The sequence below is a fragment of the Jaculus jaculus genome, chromosome 10, assembly GCF_020740685.1.
Source record: "Jaculus jaculus isolate mJacJac1 chromosome 10, mJacJac1.mat.Y.cur, whole genome shotgun sequence".
In the NCBI taxonomy this organism is placed as follows: domain Eukaryota; kingdom Metazoa; phylum Chordata; class Mammalia; order Rodentia; family Dipodidae; genus Jaculus; species Jaculus jaculus.
The window spans coordinates 27,090,664-27,104,138 of NC_059111.1; positions in this window are offsets into that span (position 1 = coordinate 27,090,664).

Consider the following 13,475-nt stretch of genomic DNA (forward strand, 5'->3'; position numbering starts at 1 on the left):
ACTCTTAAGGGGCATAAGAGCCCTGCTGCCACCAGCCTCCTCCCTCTAGTCTGCTCCTTCTGGTCCCCACATCAGGTATGGGAATTTCTCCCTGTCCATGTGTTGTGCATTTTCTCTCATTCTTTCTTTCTCTCTCATTTCTCTCATTTCCCCCCTCCTTCCCTCCCTCTCTCCTCTGCCCCTCTCTCTCTCTCTCTCTCTCTCTCTCCCCCCCCACCCTTCTCTGCCTCTCCCTCAGCTCATAGTTGCTTTCCTTCTCTGCACACCCCTCCTCCACCTCTCTCTTGGTCCATACCTACAGCTCCTTCCAGCTGCAAATACCTGTGGGATCTCTCTCCCAACCTTCCTAAGCTTCCCCTTTCTTAATGCTAAAGTTTCCGTATGGAACTCACACGATGGTCTCAGCCTCTTTCTCAGACTTCCCAGACAGCTGACACATTCCACCCAAAGAACCGGGTATTTAGCCTAGTGAAAAAGAGCTTGCCTAGCAAGTGCAAGGCCCTGTGCTCAGTCTTCAGCACCAGGGAGTGGAATAATCAAAATTAGCCCCAGACGAATGCCGCCGTGTCAGCCTTATCTTCATGGTGTTAATTGTATGATGAGAAGTTACGGGCATAGTGGCTCACCCCAGTGACTCACGACTGAACACTAATCAATCCTGACTGCCCTCATTTCCGTAGTGGAAGTGGCATGCCAGGAAATTGCCCATAAAGTGACTCACCCTGATCAAACAAGGACTCCAACAAAATGGGGACCTCTGTAGCCCATCGCTACACACAGGTGGTTCTTTGTCTACTGTTCTCTCATCAGTGTACTGAATAACCTTGTTTTCTTTCTACTTGGGTCTCAAAGGTAATTCTTGCTCAAAGCCCACCAAATCATCTGCCGCGTTGGTGGCCCCTGCAGGGAGAAGGGGTGTATCTCAGGACCCTTACAGTCATATTGTGTGTGGGCTTAAGGGCACCTGAAGGCTTCTGGGAGGAGCTCCTGGCTATGACTCATTCACCACTGCCCTGAGGGGTAAGAGAATTTCCTTTCTCTGCCTTGGAACCATTAGAGATTTCCTCACGCTGTGATTTCTGGCCAGGGAAACAATCCAGAGAAACTCACGGATCTCCCTGTTCACGTAGACAACCAGTATAAGTCTCCTTTTTCAACAAGTTATCCCCAAAGTCTGAGATATCGTTCTCCCTCGAGGGTCACTGTCTACAACCCACATAATTTTTTTTTTCTCAAACACACCAATTCCCAATATCTCAGAGAGGACTTGAACCTCTCAGCCATCATTTTTGGCCAACAGCCTACTCCGTCACTGTAACTATCCTTGCAACATGCCCATACTGGCAGTCAAAAAATATGGTTGCACCTATCAGCTGCTACAGATCTTTTAGAGTCATCAGTAAGGCTGTTGTCCTTATACACTGTTGTGCCAAACCCTTGTACTCTATGGACAAATATCATGGGTATTTCCTAGTTCACAGTGGTTTTATCCCAATATATCTTTACTCCTAATTTATGTTTGTCTTTGAGTGGAAGACCCTAACTTCCAGGTTGTAAGGTTCAGGAATAACCAAGACCACAGAGGCCACTCTGAGGCAAAGATGGAAGCTTTTATTTTTTTGGTTTTTCGAGGTAGGGTCTCAATCTAGCCCAGGCTGACCTGGAATTCATTATGGAGTCTCAGGTGGCCTCAAACTCACGGTGATCCTCCTACCTCTGCCTCCCAAGTGCTGGGATTAAAGGCGTGCGCCACCACACCCGGCAAAGATGGAAGCTTTTATTCAGGAAAAATACGAGCGGCCAGGACTGACTCTCAAAAGCAGAGCAGTCATCTTGGGATTACAGATAGTGGGCTTTATAGAGCTCTTCAGCTGGGGGAACTTGAGGAAGGGGGAAGTAAAGAAAAGGTTTCTTTAGGGGAGATCTAAGCTAGTCAGGGTGTGACATCAGGACAGTAACCTGGTGCCCTGAGAGATAAGGGGGCAGAAAACCTAGACCTGGGGCATTGTTAGGCAAGGAAGGGATGATGGCTGGGCGGTTCCTTGAGGAACGTGGATGACCACTCCCTGGTATCTGTCGCCCTCCTGCTGTCCTGGGTGACTCCATTTTGGGGAAGCCCATCTTGACCTAACACAGGTCAGTCATCAATGCCATTGAACTGTTTTATCCTAAGGTTTCTTTTTTTTAAAAAAATTGCTTATATTTTGGTTATTTATTTATTTATTTGAGAGAGAAAGATGAGACACAGAGAGAGGGAGATAGAATGGGTGTGCCAGGGTCTATAGCCATTGCAAATGAATTCTAGACACATGTGCCACTTTGTGCACCTGGCTTACATGGGTACTGGGGAGTCAAACCTGGGTCCTTAGGCTTTGCAGGCAAGCACCTTAACCACTAAGCCATCTCTCCAGACCTGTCTAAGGCACTCCCCCTAAGTTTAGTTAACCCTTAGCTAAGGACCTTTCACATTCATAGCTCCTTCATGATAGCATCTTCCATCAATATGTAAACAGTCTGTTTATCTGCAACCCCTACAAACAAACTTTTAACCCAAATACAAGTATTACAAAGGCAACTTCCTTTGATTGCAGAGTCTCCCCATCCAAAGCACAAGTATCCCCCCAAAAGGTACAAGTGATAAGATAGGTACTAACTCCAGGGACTTGTCCACTCACCTCGAGAAATGAATCTTAGATATAGGTACCCCATCACTAAGCAGCAACTCTATTCTTTTCTGTGAATGGCAAGGCACTGTCACAAAACACTTCTTGCTGTGGTCTCCCTTTCTCTCTGTAGTCAAATAATGGCCAAGGCCTTGAGGTCCCAAAAGCACTCCTTGAACATATAACCATTGCTGTGGCCTTCCTTTCTCACTGTAGTCAGATCACAGCCAAGTTCACAAAACATGTCAAAAATAACCCAAATAATTAGTGAAACCTTTAAAATAGAGTATTACCTACATGCCACGTGGTACCTACAATCACCAGAAGAAGCAGAGAGGGTCCGTCAGACATTAAACAGTCTCCTTATTAAATGAATGCAAGAAACCTGACATTCCCATCCAACACTCCTTCAGTGGCATTCAGAGATCTCATACCAAAGTAGAGACACAGCTCAGCCCATTTGAAGTCCTATATGGAAGGCAGTTCTTTCAGACAGATCTTTTACTAAACCCTGAATCAAATTATCTTGTCCTGTATCTTACATAGAACTCATCACCCCAGGTCTAGGCCATTAATGATTATCAAGGTAACTATAGCCCTAAACCATAACCCCTCCTCACCAAAGCAGGAAAACTTCTCTCTAACAGCTGGAAATAAGAAACCCTTGGGAACAATCTAAACTGACCCCCACCATGTTCTCTCAGGATTTTCTTCCTGGATTCCCTTCTCCACATTAAACCAGCTCCCCCACCGGAACAAGATTCACCAACCCCCTCTACTCAAAAGCCCACCGGGATCTGTGTTTGTTGTCCAAGAAGACTCCAGACATAGCCCCAGTCTCTGACACTCATAGTCATGAGCTCGACCTTTGATTCAGGCTCTCTTCTGCATGTTCACTACTCTCCCACTGTTATCTTCCAAAATCCGAGAGAGAGAGAGAGAGAGAGAGAAAGAAAGAGGGAGAGGGAGAGAGAGAGAGGCAGATAGAGAGAATGGGCACACCAGGGCCTCCAGCCACTGCCAATGGACTCCAGACACATGTACCACCTTGTGCATCTAGCTTATGTGGGTACTGGGGAATCAAACCTGGATCCTTAGGCTTTGCAGGCAAGTATCTTAACCACGAAGCCATCTCTCCACCCATCTTAGTGCTATTCTGGAACAGGTAGCAGAAAGTGGGCTTGACTGGGATTTTAAAACAGGTGTCTGAATGTGCCTGCCCTGGCTGCTTCCCCTTCTGGGAGTACTCACAGTGATGTGCCTGCTTCTTGCATTTACCCCCTGTATTTTCTTTTCTTTGTCTTGTTTATTTTTCCCACTTTTACATTTGCATACATGTATATAATGTATTTTGATCTTATTTCCCACACCCACCCTCTCTTATCCCCTCCCCTTCACTTAACACCCTTCTTCTCCCCCCATTTTACCTGCATGAAACCCCCCCTTCCCAGTGCACCCTTTTTAAGCCATTGAGCTGAATTGGGGTCCCTCACAGGACAATAGGTAGAAAATCATTTTTCATGGAATGGGCAGTTGGCCACTGATGAACCTGATTCCCCTCTCTCAGCAGCCATTAGGCGCCATTAGCTTCTGTGGGAGGTGTGGGATCTCCTGCACGCGGCCTTCCTTCCGTCATCAATGGCGAAGTATTGACAGGCTCAGTCTTATGGAGGAAACCACAGCTACAACCGAGTGTAAAAGCCACCCGGTCCCATTCAGAAGACAGCATTTCACAGCCCTCCTCCCCTTCCTGCTCTCACATTCTTTCAGCCTCCTCTTCGGTGAGGCTCCCTGAGCCTGGGAGGGGGTGGTTCTGACGTCCTGTTGGAAACTGAACACACAGTAGTAACTTATTCCCAGCAGTTTGTCCCGCTGCGCATCTCTGCATGAACCACTGCCCCCCATGGTAAGAAAGGTCTGTGGTTGAGGCTTCAAGCAGCGCTAATCTATGTGAAGAAATGCAGATGTTTAGAAGCGAGCTTGACCTGCTGTGTGTTTAGCATGAGCACAATAGTAGGTTTCCCCCAGCAGCCCTTGCCTTGTCACCCTACCTATCAGGTTTGTTTCTCCTAGGGCTCAGCAGTTTCATCTTCAGATGATGGCTTGACAAGGCTTTCAGCTCTTACCATCCAAAGACTCAAATCCAGGAAGCTTCTGGGGCAGGCAACATGGACGTTGAACCAAAAACCACTGTACAGGGCAGATCCTGTCTGTATGAGGAACTTGTACAGACTTCCTTTGATTCTAAAACGGGACCTGGGGCTTGCTACATAGGTTATGCACCTTACTACATGCCAGATCCTGGATTTTGTGCTTTATCCATTTTCATTTTTTTGCCTTTTACTTAATCTATGAAGTAAGTGCTATTATCATTCTCTACTTTACAACGAGACATAGAGAAGATGTGTAACTTCTGCAACATCATGCAAAGATGAATAACTGATACAAAGTCACACAGAGAATAAATCAGGGTCTGAAACTACACGTCCTGGTTTTAGAGTCTATCCACAGCTTCTATGTTCTAGTGCCTAACCTAGCCTCTCCTACTCTATCTTGCCCAACACACCCACTACTTACTCTCACGCTATGGGCCAAATCATGGCTTCTGTAGCATCTTCCATCTAGACTACTTTTGGTAGTGGGATAGCTTATAGAGCAATAGGGTTTCAGGACCAGGAATTGGAAAAGCCTAAGCCATTTTCTGGTTCTGCTTCTGTATTCTGTGAATTTCCTTAGATTCCTCCCTTCCTGTGGCCATCCATATTTTCATCTGGAGAACAGATGTGATGATACCCATGCCACAATAAGGATAAATGCCTTTGAACTATCCTCAGTATTCCACAAGGCAAGCTTCAGTGTGTGGGATAAGCTTGAATCCTACTGTGTTGGAAGGACTAACATTATGCCCACTAGGTCACCAGCTGCCTGTGGACCCACAGACAACTCCTGAGAACTCTCGAGACTCAGTCTGCAAGGTGGCCTGTGCTGCCAGCCACAGTGCCTGCTGTTCATTTCCGCCAGCTCAGCCAACAAGCTTCACGTTATTAAACGGCTCGCCTAGCTGTACATGTTACATAAAACAGCAGGAGCAGCCACACACTTATCTACGGCTTTTTTAATAAGCTTAGAAATCTGATCATCTCACTTTTGGAAATGACCTTTCTGGTGGCTGATGTTGATGGTCTATTTTTTTTTCTTTAATTTTTCTCTAAGCTTTAATAAAATACTGATAGAGTGGATGGGGAAAATATTCCTACAAATGACAAGAATGCAGGCAATGGTCATCCTGGGCAAAACTATCAAGAGAATAAAAAGGCATGGAATTCTTGCCATCTCCTCCCACTTCCTATCTGGGGAGAGGACGGAAACCCACCATCACCTCTGCAGCTGCTGTCCTTTCCTCAGCATCCTCAGGGATTTAAACATTCGGGAATCCCCAGAAGTGTCCACTGTGTTGACTTCTACCTGGTACCACTTTGGGATCCTACAGAATAGATTAGTTCCTTGAGAACTCTTCAATGTCTCAAGAATTTGTAACCAGGGTGAAATAAACCTAAAGGACATTTCTGGAACTGGGAAGCGCCAGCTGATCTAGTCTCTGATAAGAAGGAGCTGATCCCTACAGACCTGACCACAGGGTTGAGACAATCAGTCACCCTCAGCCTGCGGTTTCCTGCTGGGACACCTGGTGAGACCTGTAGGACAGCCTCTTTTTCTTGTGAGATCAGAGTGGCATGGTGAGCCAGCTTAAGCTGTGAATGGGAAACCAAACCCCAGCTCCATGGGAAGGGAGCTTCATCTCAGCTTTCTTGTCTTTTCTTGAGCCGAGTAGTTGTGTCTTCAAATCTGCCACTGGCCCGCTGGACCCTTCATGGACTCAGGTCCTTGAGGGAAGTGAAGCCACCGGGTACATATTAAGCTCATGGCTCTAGTATCCAAGACATCCTATGTGAAGGTTCATGAAGCGAGCCGAGGGCTAAGGAGGTGGCTTGTTTGCTGCTTAGCACCCATGTAAAGCTGGCTGCAAAGCGGCGCATGTGTCTGAGATCCTGCTGTGTCTACAACAGGAGGCAGAGCCAGGAGACTCTGAGGCTCATGGGCCAGCTAGTCTGGCAATCATTTATAGCTGAGAAGAGGCCCTGTCCCAGGCTGGAGAGATGACTCAAAAGCACTTTCTTGCAAAGCATGCCAGCCTAGGTTTAACTCCCCAGTACCCACAAGTGGTGCATGCATCTGGGGTTCATTGGCAGCATCAGGAGGCCCTGGTGCGTACCTTCTCTGTTTCTCACACACACACATAAATGAATCAATCAATCAATAATCTTTTTAAAGATAACCTGTCTCAAAGAAGGTAGAAAAAGGACACAGATAACTCAAAGTTGTGTCTGACCCCAACATGCACACCATGGTAGGTATGTATACATATACCTCTCTCTCTCTCTCTCTCTCTCTCTCTCTCTCTTACACACACACACACACACACACACATATTAATTATTTAAAAATAAAGACTAGGCATGGTGGAGCACACCTGTAATCTCAATACTTGGAAGGCAGTGGTAGGAGGATTGCTATGAGTTCAAGGCCAGCCTGAGACTACATAATGAATTCCAGGTCAGCCTGGACTAGAACAAGACCCTACCTCAAAGAAAAAAAGGAACGAGAAAGGGAAAGAAAGGAAGGAGGGCAAAAAGGAAAGAAAGAAATAAAGAGAAGGCTGATCATGGTAAAAGTGAGAAAGAGAGCACTAGCTAAACCTGGTGGCGCATGCCTTTAATCCCAGCAATCATGAGGCAGAGGTAGGAGGATTGCCCTGAGTTTGAGGTCACCCTGAGACTTAGGGAATTCCAGGTCAGCCTGGGCTAGAGTGAGACCCTACCTTGAAAAACAAAGCATAAAAAAGAGAGAAAGAGTGAGTGCTGATAGTGCTCTCCTCTCCCAGTACTCAAAATAAGGACTTGGGGCCATGAGGTGAAAGAACAATTTTGTTAAAACTAAAGACAGGGCTGGAGAGATGGCTTAGCGGCTAAGCGCTTGCCTGTGAAGCCTAAGGACCCCGGTTCGAGGCTCGGTTCCCCAGGTCCCACGTTAGCCAGATGCACAAGGGGGAGCACGCGTCTGGAGTTCGTTTGCAGGGGCTGGAAGCCCTGGCGTGCCCATTCTCTCTCTGCCTCTATCTGTCTTTCTCTCTGTGTCTGTTGCTCTCAAATAAATAAATAAAAAATATTAAAAAAAAAAAAACTAAAGACATGATTCAAATCCCAAACCTCAACTAACTTGGAATATGACCCCAGTCTTAGTTTCCTATAAAATGAAGGAACAGGAGATTGGATAGATGGCTCAGCAGTTAAGGCATTTGCCTGCAGAGCTTTATGACCCAAGTTCTATTCCTTCCTCAAGACCCACATAAATTCAGATGTACAAAGTGGCACATGCATCTGGAGTCTGTTTGCCGTGGTTGAAGGCCCTGGCATGCCCATCCTCTCTGTTTCTCTTTTATCTCTTTCTACTTGCAAATAAATAAATAAATAAATAAATAAATAAATAAATAAAATAAATAAATAAAAAGGGAATAACGGGCTGGAGAGATGGCTTAGCGGTTAAGCGCTTGCCTGTGACGCCTAAGGACCCCAGTTCGAGGCTCAGTGCCCCAGGTCCCACGATAGCCAGATGCACAAGGGGGTGCACGCATCTGGAGTTCGTTTGCAGAGGCTGGAAGCCCTGGCGTGTCCATTCTCTCTCTCTCCCTCTATCTATCTTTCTCTCTGTCGCTCTCAAATAAATTTTAAAAATTTTTTTAAAAAAATAAAAAAATAAAGGGAATAATGCCACAGAGGTTGTAAAATGGAATGTGCTCATAGGGGCCGATACATGAAAAGTAGCTGTTCTGCTTGCCCATGTCTCTGGCTCCATGCACTTACATGTAAAACCTTCAGCAAGTTCTCTCTCTGCCCTCACTTCAGCTGGTGAGTTTTGTAGGATTCAGCTCCTCTGTTTCTTTGCTTTCAGTCTGCCTCCTGGTAGAGTGCTCTGCACCACATGCTAGCTTCCATTCCTGGTTAAAAGGCCTTGCAAGTGTCTGTCCATGTTGTGTGCATAACCAGCTAGAGGATGGTGTATCTTTCTGTTTTGTTTTGATGAGACTGAGTCTTATGCAACCCTGGCTGGCCTTGAACTACTAATATCAGAAGATGACCTTGAACTACTAATCATACCACCACCTTCCCAGAGCTAGAATTACAGGCATGTGCCACCACACTTGACTTTGGACATTGTGTCTGATGCAGGAGTCTCATAGTTCATCTCAGCTACACCTGCCAAGCCATTGACTCAAATTGATCTGACTTTTTCCACTTGACTCTGTGACTGACTCTCAGCTGGTTGAGCTCAGCGAGTAATAATTGGTGGCTTATGTTGCATAGAAAGTACTTGCAAAACTCATTATATATACATTCCCCAGATGCAGAGTCTCTCCACTAAGGTTGGCAGAATTTCCTCTTGAGTGGACATATAACCTCTCCAAGTAAAGTAATCTCAAGCATCAAGAATAGGTCAGGAAAGTTTAATCTTCCATTTCACTTATGCGCCCTCATGGACCTTGGGGGGAAATGTCTCTGGTTTATTTTTACCCTCCAAGAGTGATGATGGCACTCCTGCTCTGTCTTCTTAGGTGAGCCACTATATCCATCCTCTGTTTAGACTCCCATGCTTAGCTAGTATATTGAACTTCTTCCTTTAAAAAAAAAAAAAAAAAAAACTTAAAAAAAAAAAGAAAAGAAAACTTCAGGGCTGGAGAGATGGTTTAGTGGTTAAGGCACTTGCCAGCAAAGCCAAAGGGCCCAGTTTCAATTCCCCAGTACCCACATAAAGCCAGATGCACAAGGTGGCACTTACATCTGGAATTCCTTTGTAGTGGCTAGAGGGCCCTGATGTGCCCATTCTCTCTCTCTCTCTCTCTCTCTCTCTCTCTCTCTCTCACTCTCCTTCTTTCCCTTCCTCTCTCTCAAATAAACAAATAAATAAAATATTTTTAAAAATATTTTTTTTAAAAGGAAAGACTTTAGATCCAGTACCTCTTCCCTATGCAGGCAGTACATTCCAAGACCCTTAAGAGGATGCCTGAAACTATGGGTAGTGCTGGATCCTTTACATAGGATGATTCCCCCATATGCACACCCAACCATGTTTCATAAAGCTTACTTTGCAAATTAGGCATAGTAGGAGATTAGCAGCTATAACAATAGACTGCCATGAAAGTTACATGGCTGTGGTCTCAACATCACTTGTGTTGTACACTTCTTGTGATGATGTGAGATGATACAACGCCCATGTGATGAGGGGGTGAGGGAGATGATGTAGACACTGGGGTGTGATGTTAGGCAAACATGCAAGGAGTCCACGAAGCGCTGCAGTGCTGTGGCACTGTTCTGATACACAGTGTAGGTAGGATGGACAAAGGGATGATTCACATCTACATGGGATGAGACAGGATAACATGAGATTTTTATCACAGTACTCAACACAGTGTGCAATTCAGTCAAGTCAAAACTTATGTTCACTTCTAGAATCCTCTATTTAACATACTTGGACTGTGGTTGGCCACAGGTAATGAAACCATGGCAGTTGAACCATGATGGGCATGGGGAGACACTGTGCCGTGGTCTGGGGGACATGTTTCTCCTCTTTCCCAGTCACTCCTCCAGGGTGACTCTGTTCACAACCCAAGATCCCAGTCAGATGCTTCCTCCTAGACTTTGAATGCTGAGCTGAGATACCTTGATGGCAGCCAAACACGTTTACAAGTTTCTACCACCAAGGCCTCTGGAGCTGCCTGGCATTTTGTTCCATCTGAAGTCTTTGTTTTGTTCAGTTCTGTAAGCTCCCCAGAATCGCTGCCCTAGCTCAAGTTCCCCAGGAACCACACTGAGTTGGAGCTTATGTCCATGGCTTCATTAGGTTCTGCTCTCAGGAATAATGCTCTCGGGAAATGACACGGGATTGGAAAGGGAAACTTGGTACTGAAATGCAGTAGAGCATCGCACATGGTCCTCCGCCAAGCCCCTGGGGAGGCTCAGCTGGGGTAAGCCTTCACAGGGTCCTCACTGAAAGCTACAGGAGTCCTGACTCGAAGCCACAGCGACCGGCCTTTGTAAACTCCACACTGGCCAAGTTTTGGGTGCAGGCTGCTACCAAGGAGAGACATATCTCAAGTAAGGTGGCCTTCAGTATCCAGGGGCAACAGCAGGTTAGGGCCTCAGCTCAGAGCTGTTGGCAGCCATCATGCTTACTGCTAGAGGGAGCATGCCCCAGGCTCAAGGAGGAATGGGGCCATAGAAGCTAAGGCTCCATCCAGTATTTCTTTTTTCTTACTTAATTAAGTTTGGTCTCTGTTTGAAGCACAAAATTGTAGCTGATCTACACAGACAGTAGAGACATGTCAGACGCTAGGCTCCCATTTACCACCTGCTCATGGAGAACATTCCTGAATAACATTGAAATCAAGTTTTGTCTGTCTACCTCACTTCACCTCCATCCAAAACCCAGAACAAGCACATGCCCCCACACCAACAGGAACACAGTGCAGGTGGATTCCCAGTATGGGGTTCTGCTTGACAATGACAGTGGCTGTTAGCCTTCTGTAATGTTGTATAGCAATTCCCTCCCAGTGGAAACCTTCTCTCCGAGGCAGGAAGCTCGGGAGACTCAGGAAGTCTGCAAGAAGTTGCAACACCCCACCCTAAAGGTATATAAAGGAAAACCGAGGAAGAGACTGTCTGAGCTGCCCACGAGTCAGTGGGGCACTGGAGACTTCCACCAGCCTGGCTAGCTGCAGGCTACACAGCGAGCTCCAGAGGTGCAGCTTCCGAGAGTGTCACCTATGCCAGGGTGGGCTTTATGGCGACGCAGCTGCCTTGAGTCACCCACACTCCCATAAGGAACCCCTCACCCTGCTCTGTAAGTAACCCCAATAAACTCACTGGTTCGTTTGGTGCAATTGTACTTTTGTCTTTGCCCTAGCTGGGACAAGCAGACATGAGTTCATGTGGCCCCAGGGGGAAAAAAGCCTCTGGTGACAAATAACAACATATAGAAGGTCTGGAGGTTTTGTAATCTCTGCAAACTGGATAATCAATATCCACACAACAGACGTGCTGTTTTAGCTTGGGTCCTCAGAAAAGCAGCACCTGGGACAAGGGATTGTGTATTCAATATCAAGATACTGGAGAGATGGCTTGGAAGTTAAGGCATTTGCCTGCAAACCCTAAAGATCAGTGTTCAATTCCCCAGTACCCCCACATAAAGCCAGATGCACAGTGTGGCGCATGCATCTGGAGTTCGTTTGCAACAGACGGAGGCCTAGGCGTGCCCATTCTCTCTGTCTCTCTATCTGTCTCTGCCTGCAAATAAGCAAATACAAATAGGGCTGTATTCATGGCTTAGTGGTTAAGGCACTTGCCTGCAAAGCCAAAGGACCCCAGGTTCGATTCCCCAGAACCCACCTAAGCCAGATGCACAAAGTGGTGCATGCATCTGGAGTTGCAATGGCTAGAGTCCCTGGCATGCCCATTCTCTCTATCTGCCTATCTTTCTCTCTCAAATAAAAAAATAAAACAAATAAAAACAGTTAAAAAAGCAGAGAAGCAAGAACACTGTGAGGGTGAAATTTGCCTAAGAGCTCACCTGCCTAGGACCTGTGCTCATGGTCCGGGATTCTGCTTAGCACTGAGAGGGAAACATTTGCTGGCTCCTGCCTGCACTAGTCAGGCACCACCCTGAGGGCTTAATGCCTTCACGCTTCCAGACACATGGACCAGAACTGATGCAAGAGGGCTGGTTGCAGTCACATTCGCATTGCTGGCAGAAAACACCTGACCAAGAGTAGCTGGCGGGGGTGGGGGAAGAGGGCATTTTGGCTTACAAACTCAAGGGGAAGCCCCATGATGGCAGGGGAAAACGACAGCATGAACAGCGGGTGGGCATCACCTCTTGGCCAACATTAGCTGGACAATAGCAACAGGAGAGTGTGCCAAACACTAGCATGGGGAAACTGGCTATAACACCCATATGCCTGCCTCCAGCAATATACTGCCTTCAGGTTTCAATTCCCAAATTGCCATCATCTGAAGACCTGGCATTCAGAACACCTATGTTTATGGGGGGTGGGGGGAGGCACCTGAATCAAACCAGCACGGGGCTCTTGCAAGGGTCTCACTCCAGTGTGGCATTTCAGGGAAGAAAGCTATGCAGGTGAGAAAAAGTGCTAACTAGCTTAATCTGGACATAGCCAGGACACAAGTTCCAGACTTCTGCTTTCTTTGCAAAGTCCTGAAATTGAGGGAAGTTTAGAGGGACATAGGCAGATAGGTAATGGGTCTAGGGGACTGCTGTCATAGGGGAAAGGGGGTACAGATAGTTGAGGATGTAAACAGTCTATTTATAATTAACCACAGGGGCAGAAAACCATAAAAGCAGAAGCTATGAAAGAAAGAAAGAAACTTTAAAGGGCCAGCAGTTTTAGCAGTCTGGAGGAGGTGAGGGGTAGTAATGGGGAGAGCTGAATCCTGATCCCTCATTACCATGGAGGAAGAGAAGGGAGACCAAACCCTAAAAAAACCTAGTCCCAGAGCCTACTCACAAGACCCCCAGTTCCGGGGTCCATCTCTTCTGGAAGGGAGATTATTGCTTGCAATAAAAATGATGTTTGCTACTTTTGCTTTCACTGTACTTCTAAGTCTGTCTTCACGTCCAGAGCTTCTAAATATTTGTTATCTTTACGGAAGGACCCATGGTCCCCTAGATCATTGTGGGAAG